The 17,830-nt window shown below is 44.5% G+C and overlaps 1 protein-coding gene across 1 annotated transcript in view; it reads left to right on the top strand.

Moving 5' to 3' along the window:
- The first annotated feature begins 6,018 nt into the window (after positions 1-6,018).
- Positions 6,019-17,830, top strand: part of LOC110156010 (beta-1,4-mannosyl-glycoprotein 4-beta-N-acetylglucosaminyltransferase-like) — a 17,600-nt gene continuing 5,788 nt past the window's right edge. The window contains 1 exon segment of the mRNA XM_055158123.1: positions 6,019-6,149. The gene's annotated coding sequence lies outside the window, so the exon portion shown is untranslated.

Below are 17,830 nucleotides of genomic sequence, written 5' to 3'. Positions count from 1 at the left end.
CTGCAAGACAAAAAGGAGGTGAGAGGTTGGATTTTAAAATAAAATGTATTTATGAATTAAATCACAAACAAAACATACACTGTTTCTGTCTTTTGCCTTTGCACAACTATTTTTGGCTCATGATACAAAGGTAGAGAACAAGAACTGACAAATAAGATCAAAGGTCAATTTTGAGCTCCATAAGTTTTATGATATATTATTCACTCACAAGGAGGTTCTCACTTCCATGTTAACCAAACATGATGTTACGGCATTCAGAAAACCAGAACTGAAACTACATTAATCCCGAGCTCACTGCAGACTGCAGCTCTGGTCCTCGTATGAGGGTCCCACCACAGTAAGACCCTCAGCTCTGACCCTGAGCTCTGACATTGAGCTCTGACCCTGAGCTCTGACCCTGAGCTCTGACACTGAGCTACAGTTGGAGATGGGTTAGTACAGGTTTAGGTTCAGTTTTGTTCTGTGGTCTGGACTTTTAGGTCAACTGTCTTTTCTGTATCTCATCCACAGGTTCCTAACAGTAAGTGTTTTACCTTTTGTGTTCATTAGTTTCTGCTTAGATGAAGAATACAGTTGAAACAGAAATAAAGTCCAGAGAATTTAATTACTCAAATATTAGAAAGCAATATATTTGTACAAAGAGTCTGTGGCGACGATGACTTTTATACACACAGGGGGAGAATATCAGGGCGGTCATAAAAACTCGGACAGGCCAAAGTAAATATTTATTGAAAATGACCTTTGTTCGAGGTATGTAATGTTAAACCTTTGCTTATTAAAATAAATGTTTAATAATAGAATTAGTTTTAACATCTCCCCCCCGAACTGCCACCTTACCGTGGTGGGGGAGTTTGCGTACCCGAATGATCCTAGGAGCTATGTTGCCCGGGGCATTACGCCCCTGGTAGGGTCTCCCATGGCATACAGGTCCTAGGTGATGGGGCAGACTAAGAGCAGTTCACAGAAACCAAATGAACAGTTTAATATCGAGGACCGTTACGTCGCCCGGTATGGTGCATCCGGGGCCCCACCCTGGAGCCAGGCCTGGGGTTGGGGCTCGAATGTGAGCGCCTGGTGGCCGGGCCTTTGCCCACGGGGTCCGGCCGGGCTCAGCCCGAAAGGATGAAGTGGGTCCACCCTCCTGTGGGTTCACCACCCGCAAAGGGGTTTATAGAGGTCGGGTGCATAGAATACTGGGCGGGGTCGTTGACGGGTGTCTCAACAGCCTGCTCCGCACACACAGCATCTGGCTGTGGCGACGTGGAACGTCACCTCACTGGCGGGGAAGAAGCCCGAGCTTGTGTGGGAGGTTGAGAGATAAATATAGTCGGGCTCACTTCTACGCACAGCTTGGGCTCTGGTGCCCAACTCCTTGAAGGGGGTTGGACCCTCCATTTCTCTGGCGTTGCCCACGGGGAGCGGCAAACGAGCTGATATGGGCTTGCTTATAGCCCCACAGCTCAGCCGCCATGTGTTTGAGTTCACCCCGGTAAACGAGAGGGTTGCGTCCCTGCGCCTTCGGGTCGGGGACAGGTCTCTCACTGTGGTGTCGGCCTACGGGCCCAAACAGCAGTGCAGAGTACCCGGCCTTATTGGAGTCCTTGGGAGGGGTACTGGACAGTGCACCGACTGGGGACTCTGTTGTTCTACTGGGGGACTTCAACGCCCACGTGTGGGCAACGCCAGTGACACCTGGAGAGGGGTGATCGGGAGGAACGGCCTCCCCGATCTGAACCCGAGCGGTGTTTTGTTATTGGACTTCTGTGCTAGTCACAGTTTGTCCATAACAAACACCATGTTTGAGCACAAGGGTGTCCATAAGTGCACGTGGCACCAGGACACCCTAGGCCGGAGGTCGATGATCGACTTTGTAGTCGTGTCATCTGATCTCCGGTCACGTGTCTTGGACACTCGGGTGAAGAGAGGGGCTGAGCTGTCAACCGATCACCACCTGGTGGTGAGTTGAATCCGCTGGCAGAGGAGGAAGTCGGAGGGACCTGGCAGGTCCAAGCGTGTAGTGAGGGTCTGTTGGGAACGTCTGGCAGAGCCCTCTGTCAGAGGGACTTTCAACTCACACCTCCGGGAGAGCTTCTCACAGATTCCGGGGGAGGCTGGGGACATGGAATCTGAGTGGGCTATGTTCTCAGCCTCTATTGTCAAAGTGGGCCGCTCGTAGCTGTGGGCGTAAGGTCTGTGGTGCCTGTCGCGGGGGCAATCCCCGAAACCCGGTGGTTCTGACGGGTACCGGCGGACCAAGCGTGCTGCAACCCGTGCGGTCGCAGAGCTGGGAGGAGTTCGGGGAGGCCATGGAGGAGGACTATCAGACGGCCTCAAAGAAATTCTGGCAAACCTTCTGATGCCTCAGGAGGGGGAAGCAGTTCTTCACCAACACTGTTTACAGTGCGGGGGGAGAGCTGTTGACCTCAACTGGGGAAGTTGTCGGGCGGTGGAAGGAATACTTTGAGGATCTCCTCACTCCCACCGTCACGTCTTCCGAGGAGGAAGCCGAGGCTGGAGACTCATCCTTCACCCTGGCTGCAGTCACTGAGGTGGTTGGCAAGCTACTTGGTGGCAAGGCTCCGGGGGTGGATGAAATCCGTCCTGAGTACCTTAAGTCTCTGGATGTTGTGGGGCTGACTTGGCTGACACGCCTCTTCAACATCGCGTGGCGGTCGGGGACAGTACCTCTGGACTGGCAAACCGGGGTGGTGGTCCCTCTGTATAAGAAGAGGGACCAGAGGGTGTGTTCCAATTACAGGGGATTCACACTCCTCAGCCTTCCCGGTAAGGTCTATGCCAGGGTACTGGAGAGGAGAATCCGGCTGATAGTCGAACCTCGGATTCAGGAGGAGCAGTGTGTGGTTTTGGTTCTGGCCGTGGAACACTGGACCAGCTCTACACTCTCCATAGGGTGCTTGAGGGTTCATATGGGAGTTTGCCCAACCAGTCCACATGTGCCTTGTGGATCTGGAGAAGGCATTTGACCGTGTCCCTCGTTGTGTCCTGTGGGGGGTGCTCTGGGAGTATGGGGTCCGGGGCCCTTTGCTAAGGGCTGTCCGGTCCCTGTACCACTGGAGCAGGAGCTGTGTTTGCATTGCTGGCAGTAAGTCAGACCTGTTCCCGGTGCATGTTGGACTCTGCCAGGGCTGCCCTTTGTCACCGGTTCTGTTCATTGTATTTATGGACAGAATTTCTAGGCACAGTCAAGGGCTGGAGGGGTTCCAGTTTGGAGACCACAGGATTTCATCCCTGCTGTTTGCAGATGATATTGTCCTGTTGGCTTCATCAAACCAGGACCTTCAACATGCACTGGGGCGGTTTGCAGCCGAGTGTGAAGCGGCCTGGATGAAGATCAGCTCCTCCAAATCCAAGGCCATGGTCCTTGAGCGGAAAAAGGTAGCTTGCCCTCTCCAGGTGGAGAGTCCTTGCCTCAAGTGGAGGAATTCAAGTATCTCGGGGTCTTGTTCACGAGTGAGGGGAGGATGGAGCGTGAGATTGACAGGTGGATCAGTGCAGCGTCGGCAGTGATGCGGTCGCTGTATCGGACCATTGTGGTGAAGAAGGAGCTGAGTCGAAAGGCAAAGCTCTCGATTTACCGGTCAATCTACATTCCTACTCTCACCTATGGTCATGAGCTCTGGGTAGTGACGGAAAGGACAAGATCGCGGATATAAGTGCTTGAAATGAGTTTCCTTCCCAGGGTGTCTGGGTGCTCCCTTAGAGATAGGGTGAGGAGCTCAGTCACACGGGAGTACCTCGGAGTTGAGCCGCTGCTCCTCCATGTCAAGAGGAGCCAGTTAAGGTGGCTCGGGCCTGGGATCCCACTGGAAGAGCTGGAGGAAGTTTGTGTGGAGAGGGAACTCTGGGAGGCCCTCCTCAGACTGTTGCCCCCGCGACCCAACCCCGGATAAGTGGAAAAAAATGGATGGATGGATGTTTTAACATTGAATCCAGAACAAACAGAATATAAGATAACAAAAGTCAGTAATGTCTCTATAGCCTATGTGTAGCTGGCGGACAGCTCTAATACATATTTGATATTTCACAGGCCAAATATAATTATTTAGCGGGCCAAATTTGGCCCTCAGGCCTGAGTTTGACATGTCTGGTTTAGACCGTAAAGGCTGACATTGTTTCACATTATAGAAAGCCCATACCCTTTTCCTAACATGAACCATTATAGATGTTTACCTAATCTCCTATAGTATGCAAAATTGTCCATGTTATAATCCTTTTACCTCCTCTAAAACACACCTGGAGTTGTGTTTTCTTTCTTTCACACATTTGAGTAACACTTTGTTAGTTTGTCTACATCTCCAAAGCTCAAACACTCTGTTCCACTTTGTGGCGTCATGCAAGTTAACAATTAACAGTTTTATCTTGAATTCAGAAGAGATTGACAATGCCTGGGATGAAATTATCCAAATAATTCTTGTGTGTGTCTAAGAAGTATGGAGTTTGAAAAGTAGGAAGTGGAGTATTTCCTCTTGTACCACATGAGTCAGCAATGTGGAAGGAGTGTTTTCTGTTTGAGAAAAAAAGCATTTGTGTTATGTGACACTGGAGTGGACCCAAAAAAGACTCAAAACTACAACAAGAAAGTGCAAAAGAAACAAGGTTTATTAACCAGGGAGGTCTGGTGGTGGAGAGATGAGGAGCCAGATGTCGGGATGTAGAAGTCTTGAGAGGCAGGAACTAGGAGCACAAAAATACAGGTAAGTATATAGCAAGCGAGGAAAAATCAAAAGCTGAGCCGATAGGAAAATCACCGTCAGGTAGACAAAACAATCTGGCAGAGTCTGGCAGGAGAGCTGGGCCTTTGTAGCAGGCTTGATTGGAGATGGAAAGCAGGTGCTCCCAGCAGACTCCGCCCACGTCCACACCCAGAAGACTCAGGACAGGCAGGGGCGTGACAATTTGTGTGTTAAACCAAAAAAAGTGTGTGTGTGTGTGTGTGTGGGCCCTATGCAAAGGAGAGTCCCTCACCATTACTCACTGGTTTAAAGTGTTATAAACAACATTTTACACTTTGGATCACTTGTTGCTTTAGTTCATTGTCTGTTAAAGACCATTAAAGGCTCATTTCAAATTGTTCAGAGCAAAGAATTTAATCACAGGTCAATTTCACTTCTAGAAATGAACTAGAATTGTTTCTCTGCTGTCCTCTGCTTGTGTCAGTTGCCAGTTCAAAACTTGTTTTCACAAACAACTGCCATTTAAAATGTAGTTTGTCCGTGTATGTGTTGCTGTAGGCCCCGTGTCTGTGCTGTGTGGAGAAACCAAAGAATACAGTCGCAAAGTTTGAAGTAGTTTTATCCACTTCAAATCAGTGTTACTCTGTGTGATGTGAGGCACTGGCTGAGTGCAGCCGCCTGCTCTCTCCGACCATCTTAAACACACCTACAGAGGGAATCTGCTATTAAGTCATGTCATTAAAGAAATCTCTTATATCATTATATAATAATCATATTTTTAAGCACTTAGAAGTGCAGCAGTTCAAAGGACACAAGTAAGGAACAGTTGGATGGTGTTTAATGAGCCGTTTGTTTTTCCGTGTCCATGGAGAGCTAAGGACATTTGAGATTGGACAGATTTTTGACACCATATGTGACAGCAGATATGGCAGAAGATCTTCAGAGGAAATACAGGGAATGGACCATTTCATCCCCCCACCCTCCACCCCACAGGAGGGACAGAACCTTCACAGAACCTGCTGGCCCTCCCTGACCGGTCCTCCTGTTAAACTGCACTCACACCTGTGACTGAGACACAGAGGACATTGAGACTGCGGTAACATTAACTGCAAGAGTTTGCAGCAGCAAAACTTTCATTTCTATGGGACAGACCACAGCCAATATGCAGAAGACTTTTCCCAGCACCACACCCCGCCCTGGGCTCATCACTGAAACCGCTCAGAAATGTCACTGCGGTGGTAAACATGAGACATCCGCACAGCCCTCACACAAGCCCCGCCTCCTCCTCCTCTCTCTCTGCATATAGGCATCAGTGCAGCGCTCACCTGCGCAGGTACACCGGACACGCGGAGCGGAGGAGGGCGCACCACTTGTGAGGGCCATGTGCGCGCAGACCGGCCCGGGCTGCCTTCGAAGGTTACACCTCCCCTGTCTGTGGAGCTTCAGTCGACCGAGGTACATTAGAACAACACAACTGGCTTCTGTAAACACTTGGCCAAGTGTAATGCCATTTTTGCGCGGATTATTTTTGTTTTTATTGGTGTTTTTTTTAGATTCTAGAATGTGATGATGTCATCCTCTTAAATGGGGGGCGAGGGGCAGAGTTTCCATTTGATTAAATTGTACATTACCATAAAATATCCAAAAGGTGAATGCACAGTTTTTCAATCTGTTAATTTCCATGAGTGATTCGACTCAAGAACTCACTGTATTACAACAGACTCTGCATTTAAACAATAACAACTGTAGCTGCCCCCGTCTGTATTACATATTTTTGGTCTATAGAACGTTGTGATGTTACTTATGTCATCTAAACGCAGCACTTTATTTATCTTTTATTTAATGTAATAGTACAAATAATACAGTCCCAATCTGCTATTTTCAAGTCATTTGAATTAATAAAGTAATCTCATATGTCAGTATTAAGACAGTTATTATTTTAAAAAACACAAGTTGCAGTGTGGAATCTTTTTGCCAGTATTCTTACAAAAATATGACCAATCCGCGTCAGTGTCACTGCGCCGTGCACGCGCTTTACAGTGCCATAGTTCATGTGGCGTCAGCAGTAACTGTTTCAAATGCATTCCACACTGCGGTTTGTGTTTTTGCAATAGTCACTGTCATACGTTTAATGGACAATGAATGGAAAACAGCATGTCTGTAAGACTCTTGTAGTTTTAACACAACACACTCCGAAAATCGTGACGTTTTACTTTCGCTCCTCTGCGTGACCACGGGGCTGCGCGTCCAACTGTCCCCGCTCCAGACCCGCGCAGGGACAGTTGGACACTTCTCTGTGATGGCCTGTTGGCCTGTATATATTTTTGGGAAACATTATGGGCACGTTTTTTCTTTTCTCTCATACAATCATACTTGAGCTATAGAAGATGAAAAATAACTTGACAGTTGTGTGCATGTCTATAGTTTTGGAGGATTCTCCTGTTTCTTGTGTCAGTGTGATAAATGAGGTGCAATACTTTCGTTTATTGCCTATATTTTCTTCAGCAATATGTGACATTTCTAAACTTCTTGTTGTGACAGACTGACCAAAAATCCGTCAAGCAGAGTAGCCACAAATGTTCTCCGCCACTTAGCCTCTAGTAGTTCCAATAATGTCCAAAAGCAGCATTTTAGAAGATGTATAGGCCATGGGGGTGTGAACAGTTCCAAAAATCAGATACTAATCAATAGTAAAACTTGTATTGACTAGTATAAGTTGAACAAATATCAATATGAATTATAACTGAAATCAAGTTTTAAATGATGGTATTGTAAGAACCTTCATGCTGGAGTAAAAGCAGAAAGTAGCACCATCCTATTATATTCACAAAGACCTGAGATACTAAATACTACTTATACTTATACTTTGAATTAGTGTTGTCACTAGGGGTGTGTGCAAAAATATCCAAATATATTGATATGTCATATAGTTGAATGTGATGACAGTATCGATATCCGGGGCTGCTTTGTCCTTAGATCTCCAACAGGATTTTCTGCTACATTTTGTTAGCTACAGTTTTGTTGCTCGTTTAGTGGACGGAAACTCGTTTGTGCGACACATTGGACATGTTCACTGTTTTGATCAGGGGTCACCGAACTTTTTTTCTCTGGGGGCCACATTATCGCTCCTGACTTTGATGGGGGCCAGGGGCCGTATAACAGAACTGTATGACCCAAACCAGCATGGGCACAGCGAGCCTCACTGTGGAGTAGAAAAGAGCAGCCTGGCACAGGCCTCCCCTCTACTACACAACACATCAATCCTGCCACAGATTTATTTTGTTTGTCATCATTAATGGTTTGCAAAAGTAGTAAACACTTCACACTTTTAATTTGAAATACCACAGATATTCCATCAGTGTTGTGCAAGTTCACACTTTTCATGAACTAGTTCAAAGTTCAGTTCACACTTGTTCAAAGTGAATAGTTCACGTTCATAGTTCACAATTTTAATTTTGAACTAGTTCAAAGTTCAGTTCATTTTATATTTAGATGAGATCTGTAAATGAAAGGCTGCATTTATTTTTCAAACTGACTTCTAGTTTACAACAACTTTACAAGATCCACTGTTGGACAAGTGACTTTAAAACTGTAAAGTTTTATTTATGACTTGTTACTGTAATTTCAAAGTAATTTGTTACATTACAATATTACTGTATTTAAAATGTAAAACATTATATGACTATTGCAGCACTTTTAATTTACTCTCACCAAAAGAACTGTTATGATGCTGAACTTTTGCGCCGTATATGGACTGAACCAGGACTAAACCAGGACTGAACCAGGACTGAACCAGGACTAAACCAGGACTAAACCAGGACTGAACCAGGACTAAACCAGGACTGAACCAGGACTAAACCAGGTCTAAACCAGGACTAAACCAGGACTAAACCAGGACTGAACCAGGACTGAACCAGGTCTAAACCAGGAATAAACCAAGACTAAACCAGGACTGAACCAGAATTGAACCAGGTCTAAACCAGGTCTAAACCAGGACTAAACCAGAACTGAACCAGGACTGAACCAGGTCTAAACCAGGAATAAACCAAGACTAAACCAGGACTGAACCAGAATTGAACCAGGTCTAAACCAGAACTGAACCAGGACTAAACCAAGACTAAACCAGGACCAAACCAGGACTAATCCTGGACTAGAACTTGGAATCTAGGACCGCCCCTGAGAGAACCCCGAGTGCGCTCGGGCGTCAGCTGCGTTTATCTCGGTGGAGCGCGGACTTCTGCGTCGGTCCTTTCGCTCAGGATCACGGTCTACGCGGGCGAACATCCGGCGTTTCACCCCTGCTGATATCGCGGTGATTTTAGCAAATTTGTATGAAAAAAAGCATTGTGACGCGCGTTACTGACATTTGTACCAAGTAAAATAATACGCGGGCGGAGCAGCACGTCCTGTGCGTGTAGATTTCAGAAAATAGGATCCATCCTATTTTTAGAGGCTCTACACGAGCGTAGGCGTCAAAATACACAAAGAGCATGTATCTGTTGTTGTATTTGTGTATTTACCATCAGCACATTGTGCTCCCTGGGCAGTTGTGTATCAAGTGAAAGAGCCCAGATCCACATAGACTGTTAATTAGTGCTTTGAAATTTACTTTTGAAATCCTTGCGTTTGCCGTGGTCAGACTGTACAGAAGGTAAATACAAGCAGCTAAACGCGCCCAGTCAAGTTTGATTGACTTCTGATTGAGAGACACAAGAGCCGTACGTTCCGTTAAAGCTGCCGGTGGAGTCGCCTTCGCGTTGACACGCGGCTGTGGTTTCGCGAGGTGAAGTGCGAGCAGATCGTCACTCGTCAGGTGAAAACAAATTCCGACGTTTAACTGAACTCCAACAGTGACGTACGTCGTTCATCACACATAATTTGAATAAATTCACGTTCAAGTTCTTGATTTACAAAAGTGTTGCGTTCAGTTCAAAGTTCACTGAAAAATGAACGTGTTCAATGAACGCGTTCTTTTGAATAAATAAATAAATGGAATACAGTGTTGTGCATGAACGCGTTCACTGTATTCCATTTATTTATTTTCTAATGACAAGGTCAGAAACTGTCAAGGTAAGAAACATCTGGTGATTGACACTGGCAAAGGAGAGTGAAAAATTACAAATTGTAGGTAGTCCTGTTGATATTAACAATAATAATATTCATAACAATTGTCCATCCATCCATCCATTTTCTTCCGCTTATCCAAGGTCGGGTCGCGGGATAAGCGGAAGAAATAACAATTCATAACAATTGTAATAATAATAATTGTGTGCAACACTTAATACAAGTAAAATAAATAGGCCTATAAAATGAATGCATTAAAAAAATTGAAATTATAATATAGATGAACTTGTAGTTCGTTAGGTCAAAGTGAATCCTTGCGTATGCGCCAAGCGCACTATTTATGAAACTCGACTAAAGAATGGAACTTTGTTTAACTCTACACCAACTCGGGACCTCCTGTAACATCTACGCAAAGTCTGGAGACACGGAGAAAAAAGCGACACTCGTGGAGAGAAGCAGAAGTGAACACAGTTTGAGGAAGTGTTTGATCAGAAAATCCACGTATATGAAAGAATGACCTTCAGATTTGTGCATTTAAATGTTTGGTTTACCAAAACAGGGAGAAGGGCTGTTTATTCCACTCAGTATTCTCCACAGTATTATACATGTGAAACTAATGCACGAGCGCAGCCACGTTCCTGGTGTAGTGCAGGGTCCCACAGTCCACACCGAGACCACAGACTCCTACAGAACACAGACTGTGACCAACACAGAGGACGAAATAATGACCCGACCTGAGACAAAACTCTTCCCTTGGACACTGTAGGAGCCAGACTTTGATTTAATGAACGCAACTGTAACACTTTTACTTTAGTCTTAATGCACCGAGCGGCAGAGTGACCCGAGTCTGCGCACGACACGAAGCCCACTGCCCGAACCTGACCCCAATTTTAAATCTTCCCTACATTTTTGTGTAATGGGGAACTCTTGCAAATGAGAGTTGCTCTTTAACAAAACACAATAATGTCCGTGCCTGCCCCGACACAGCCCCACACTCACAGAGGTCAGACCCACACTCACAGAGGTAAGACCCACACTCACAGAGGTCAGACCCACAGTCACACAGGTCAGACCCACAGTCACAGAGGTCAGACCCACACTCACACAGGTCAGACCCACACTCACACAGGTCAGACCCACACTCACACAGGTCAGACCCACACTCACACAGGTCAGACCCACACTCACAGAGGCCAGACCCACACTCACAGAGGTCAGACCCACACTCACACAGGTCAGACCCACACTCACACAGGTCAGACCCACACTCACACAGGTCAGCAGTTTGGATGTTTCGTGTGGACTTTCATTGGAAGAATAACAATGTGTATTTGATGTGTTTCATGCTAAATCTGTGTCCTCGTATCAGGGGAGGGCATCTGAATCTCTCGCATGCGCATAATTTGACCATTCAGAGCAGCGCGTGCATGTATCTACGTGTATGTGTATATATATATATATATATATATATATATATATATATATATATATATATATTTTTTTTTTTTTTTATGTGTTTCTCACCTTCCACGGTGGTTGGTCTCTCACCCTCATTCAGCTCAGCTCCTCTACCAGAGGCCTGGGAGCCTGAGAGTTCTTCAGTATCTTTGCTGTTCCTGTTCTGCACTTTTCTGGACTGAGATGTTCTGTTGTTTTTCCTGGTATCTGTTGTAGTCTCTTCCAGTTTGGGGGTTATAGCCCCGAGTGCTCCAATCACTACAGACACCACTGATGCCTTCACTTTCCAGACCTTCTACAGCTCCTCCTTGAGCCCCTGGTATTTCTCTAGTTTGATGTCCACCACCACGGCTCTGCTCTGTTTCTTATCCACCACCACTATGTCTGGTTGGTTCATCACCATCCTGTCAGTCTGTATCTGAAGTCCCACAGGATCTTGGCTCGGTCGTTCTCCACAACCTTTGGAGGTGTTTCCCACCTTGATCCTGGAGTCTCCAGCTCGTACTCTGCACAGATGTTTCTGTACACTATGGCTCCACTTGGTTATGTCGCTCCATGTTTGTTTCTGCAGTATCTTACACCTGCAGTTCTGTGCTGGACTGTCTCAGGAGCCTCTTTGCACAGTCTACACCGTGGGTCTCATCTGGTGTGGTAGATCTGGGCCTCTGTTGCTCGAGTGCCCAGGGCCTGCTCCTGAGCAGCCAGGATGAGCCTCTGTGTGTCCTTCAGACCAGTCCTCTCAAGACATTGGTAGGATATCTTGATATCAGCCTCTTCAGTTCTGTTCCGGTGGTTTGTCCTGCCATGATGGTTCCTCCAGCACCTTTTCCTCTGGACCCCACTGTCTGAGACATTCTCTGAGCACCTCATCTGTCAGGGCCTTGTCCTTGATGTACTCAAGGAGCTTGGATGTTTCATCCTGGACAGTGGTTCCCACACTCACGAGTCCTTGGCCTCCTTCCTTCCAGCTTGTGTACAGTCTCAGGGTGCTGGATTTGGGATGGAACCCTCCATGCATGGTCAGGAGCTTTCATGTCCTAATATCTGTGGTCTTTATCTCCTCCTTTGGCCAGTGTATGATTCCTGCAGGGTATCTGACCACTGGCAGGGCGTAGCTGTTGATTGTCTGCGCCTTGTTCTTGCCATTGAGCTGCTTCTTAGGACTTGTCTCACTCTTTTGCTATATATATATATATATATATATATATATATATATATATATATATATATATATATATATTAGGGGTGTCAAATTATCGCGTTAATTGCGATTAATTAATTACAGTCATATTTAACGCTTTATGTTTTTTAATCGCGTTAATTTCAGTTTTAATCTCTAACTTTACTGTTTCTGTATGTGAGTTGCTTTATTATAAAACCTGTTTTTATGTGTTGTTGGGACAACAACACACACACACACACACACACACAAAAAAACACATTTATAATTTTTTTTATTTCGGTAATTCCACTCATTGCCGGAAACCCTCACAAAACGCGCGCAGTAAGAGCGATGTAAACGTCTGTCGCACAATGGACGAAGTCGAAGAGCCAGTAGAACAGAACAGCAGTGCACAGGTAAAAACGCATTCGTGTCTTGGAAATTCTTCTCCCGACGTGAAATATAAAAGAAAATAACAAATATAAAATCGCCTACAACTTAAATGTCACTGGTGAAAACAACCTGCATAGGCTCATGATGTCTGCACTACTGTCCTATAGTGACCTGCCACATGAGGGGACGCGCACACAAACACACACAAACAAACACAAAAACACACAAACAAACACAAATACACACACAAACACACACCTTCATCATCGTCATCAACCTGAGAACGCGTGGACCACATTTCCTTCCGTAGTTACTGCGTGGACACCGACCTGCTCCCGTGCGCCGCGTGTGGATCGTGTTTTCTCGCGTACGCTGCGTAAACCGCGCTTCCTCCTGTGAACCTCTAAACCAGAACTAACACCAAGACTAAAACCAGGACTAATCCAGTCCAGGACTAAACCAGGACTAAACCAGTCTAGGACTAAACCAGGACTAAACCAGAACTAAAACCAGAACTAAAACCAGAACTAAAACCAGGTCTAAACCAGGTCTAAACCAGGACTAAACCAGGACTAAACCAGAACTAAAACCAGAACTAAAACCAGAACTAAAACCAGGTCTAAACCAGGTCTAAACCAGGACTAAACCAGAACTAACACCAGGACTAAAACAGGATTAATCCATTCCAGGACTAAAGTAGGACTAAAGCAGGTCTAAACCAGGACTAAAACAAGGACTAAGACCAGTGATCTCATATATAAAGCATTTCTCTATCAATAATATTTTTAATATGGTTAAGGAAAGACTGGACTTTTTATTGTCTTTAAGTAGACAAAAGTTATTATGTTCAGATTTCCTCGTCTTTGCTGCTTTACAGCAAACAGTTTCTTATTCATGGAGACTTGGGCTCAACAGACAATTTGGAGAGATTTGTTAAACAATAAATGACTTTATAAAGTCACTTTTTTAAATTGATATTAGTCTTTTGATCTGCCACAATAATGTAATAATGAATTTAAATGAAAATACCTCAAATTGAAGCTTTTCTCAGCAATTTTTAGGTGAGATTAAAATGAGATTAATTAGATTAATTAATTACAGATCATAATGAATTAATCTCTCAATTTTTTTAATCGCATGACAGCACTAATATATATATATATATATATATATAGGAATATAGGACTAGTCCACACACACATCACAGACAGACTTTAAAATATAACAATAAAACTCTTGAAACAGTGAGAGAACACGTGGTCTTTAGTGCAAAGATGTGCTGCCTAAATAAGATGAAATATGATTAAATGAACAGATGAGTTGTTGTTGTCACTTTTTTGTTTTGTGTTTATTTATTAAACCTTGCTGAAGTCTTTGTCGTGATCACGTGGTGCTGCGTGGAGCGTCCTCCTCTGTCCCGTGTGTTTCGGTCAAATGGACTGATTATCAGCTCATGATTAGGGAAATCTCATTCACCAGTCACTTTACATGCTCCTTTTCTGGTGAGGTGGAGGTGTGGAGAGGGTGGGATGTGACGTGGGTCTAGTCAGTTGCAGGTGGGATTTATAAAGCACAGATTGCGTGGTTTAGTTTGTGCAGTGGGTTTTCTAAATATGGAGTTTGCGTGGATATCTGACACTGGGACATTTCAGAACATTTGTTAAAACCTAAGTAATTATCTAGCCATCATACTTTTTCAGCATATTTGCGATATCGGGCCTATTAATTAAGATCCAACTAAATTACTTCTGCCACTTTTTAACTTACATTTTGTCATATTAATAATAATGAATACATGTATTCTGATCATCTGTATGGTGGAATGTTCAGCAGTTACCATGGTGACACAATTCATTGCATATAACAACAATATAGCCGCAAGCAGCGATGATGGGCCCTGGCTTATGTCTACACCTTACCCCTAACCTAAACCTAACCTTAACCCCTAACTACACCCTACCTTAACCCCTAAGCTCTAACCAAGCCCTGCAAAACTTTAGGGAGCAGGAGTGCTACTACTTGGATGTAAAGAGATTGTGTAAAAGTGTCCTTTTGGTGCTCTTCAGTGTAGGAACCAGTCTCAAATGCAAAGATGAAAAGGCTGAGGTTCAAAAAGTACAGAAAAATGAAAAGCTTTAATAGCACATGGCAGATAAAGTTAAATCAAATCAAATCAAACTTTATTTATAAAGCACTTTTCATACAAAAATGTAACACAAGGTGCTTTACAGTCATTAAAAACAAACCCACATTTCATTCCACCCACTCACCAACCCAACCCCCACAGCTGCCCGACCCCACACAACCAAACAACACACACACACTCACACACACACTGACATGCTAAAATACATGAAACCGCACATAGTAAAATGTGAGGCTGAATACAGGTGAACCAGTTGAGAAAGCACCATCAGTGGAGCCATCTACACCAGGAGTGTAGAGACTCTACACCAGGAGCGGAGAGCCTCTACACCAGGAGCGGAGAGTCGTCTACACCAGGAGCGGAGAGCCTCTACACCAGGAGCGGAGAGCCTCTACATCACGAGCGGAGAGCCTCTACATCACGAGCGGAGAGCCTCTACACCAGGAGCGGAGAGCCTCTACACCAGGAGCAGAGAGCCTCTACATCAGGAGCGGAGAGCCTCTACACCAGGAGCGGAGAGCCTCTACACCAGGAGCGGAGAGCCTCTCCACCAGGAACAGAACATCCACCGCCAATCACACCAATGCGTTTTGGCCCTCCAGCCTTCATCAGAGCAAACTCAAGATGGCTATCACAGTGCACATTTAAAGTAATAGGTGTAGGTCATATGTTGGGAGTGGGCTGGCCCACAGTCCCCTGGTGCATGATGGGACATGTAGGCCGAACAGATTTTAGTTACAAGCTATTTAAACCACAAGATATAAATATTACTATTCCCAACAACCAAAACATACAAAAATACATAGTATATAGTAGGAGTGGCACGGTTTATGAAAAAAAAAGCACCGTTTGATTCATTTGTCACGATTCGGGACGTGTCCATACCATACAGTTTCCATGGTTCCCGGCTTGCACATTGTAGCCTCGTGCCCGTATGTGACCTGTTTCACTTTGGCACAAAAGAAGAGGTGAGGAGGATGGGTGCTGCACATCACGTGTAGAAATGGCAAGTAGGAGAGAAGAGGGCCGCCTGGAGATGGAGGATGCGCCCGTGTCGTTACGCGCGTAACCCCGCAAAACCACAGCCGCACGTCAACGCAAAGGCGGCTTCACCAGCAGCTGCAGCAGGACGCACACGTGCAGCACTGGCTCTATTTTTGTCAATGGGAAAGACAATCAAACTTGACTGGGTGGGTTTAGCCATGCAGTAGAGCCAGGTCCTAAGGGCTTGGCATGTGTATTTCACCCTACGCGAGCATAAAAACTGCAACTTTTATATACGTAACTTTTAGAATAGATGGAAAGTGAATGAGGGCGGCTCCACTGCATGTGCACGTCTGGTGCGTATGGAGCAGCATGTTTAGATTTCAGAAAATAGGATCCATCCTATTTTTTGACGCTCTACACGAGTGTAGGTGTGTATCCCCATCAAAACACACAGAGAGCATGAATCTCTGGTTGTATTTGTGCGTTATTTTTTAGTTGTCTTGTCATGATCTATTTCTGTGTCAAATCTCATTCTCATTCTCATGAAGAGAAGTGCGAGTTTTAATAGTTGGTAAAGTGTTGGAGTTTTTGCCATTGTTCACATGGTGAAATATGGGGGATTTAGGGGTTAGGGGAAAAAGAAGAAGACATCAGGACACTTTGTTGATCAGTATGAGTGTTCATGGTCCTGTCTAACTTGAGTAACAGAACTTCAGACAGAACATGCCTCTAGTTAGTTTCAACCCCTCAGGCAAAACTGATGACATCAGCTGATTTAAATAACTTTACTAAAAGCTTTTAAAAATGCTGAATTCAAGAGTCTAATTGCAGAAGAAATAAAGAACCCGATCTGTACATTTTAACTGGAGTATTTTATTTAAAGCCGTAGCAATGATCATTAATACTTAATTAAGAGAAAGCACCTAAAGGTGACTACATTTTCATAAACAAACTGTGGACTGCCCTGTGTCCAAAGCAAAGTGCACACAACACTGCCTCTGTGTGGTTGGAACTGGATAGACCAGCTTGCATGACTTAGAAAAGAAAGTAAAATAGTGCTTAGCAATGTCTTATTAAACATTATCCCCTTAACCTTGAAAAACAGAACTTGTTCTTCTTAAATGGTTTACAGTGATCCCAAGTCCCACTTACCTTATGCATTCAAATTATTCACCACAGTGATTTTTATAAGCACTTTTCACAAGTTTCATAGGCCAGAACTGAGTTTTGCTGTGACGGTAAAGCTAACAACATCTAGCTTACAACCCACACTTCTTGATTATTGGACAATGAAAGGTTTTCTAATTAGACACAGATACATTCAGTGGACTTATTTTGACAAATGATAATTCAAGAGTTGCTTTTACAATACATCTGTACTGAAGCAAGACACATTTTGATCAATCAAATTTTTTATGTAAGTAAAAAGGCACATAGTTCAAATGGTCACAGCACAGTGGGACACCGGTGGCAAAACTAATGTTCTGTCCTTAGGCAAGACTCTTCACCCACCTTGCATTGTAGGATTGAGTTGTGGTATGCAAGAGTTAGTGGTGGATGGTGCAGAATGGCAGCCTCGCTACAACAGAAGTTTACCATCAGTGAATGTGTAGTGAATGAATAATGCACTGTAAAAAGCTTTGGGTGTCTTGAACGGTGCTTTCTAAATCCACAATGAGTATTACTGAGTCCTCTCTGTATGTCAAAATAATCAGTGTCTGATTAAGTGTCTTTTATATATCATGGTGATATAAAAGCAAGATTATTAGCACTTTGTGTTGCATTTTTGTATGAAAAGTGCTCTATAAATAAAGTTTAATTGATTATTTATTAATTAGTCCCAGGGGAAATTTGCCTTTCTGTCTCAGTCAGAGGTCTCAGTGCAGTTTAAGGAAGACTGGACAGATAGGGTCAGCAGATCCTGTG

This window comes from Boleophthalmus pectinirostris, unplaced genomic scaffold (genome assembly GCF_026225935.1).
Source record: "Boleophthalmus pectinirostris isolate CB_2022bp ecotype Guang Dong unplaced genomic scaffold, ASM2622593v1 HiC_scaffold_22, whole genome shotgun sequence".
NCBI lineage: Eukaryota > Metazoa > Chordata > Actinopteri > Gobiiformes > Gobiidae > Boleophthalmus > Boleophthalmus pectinirostris.
This window is presented reverse-complemented; position numbering and strand designations above follow the sequence as displayed.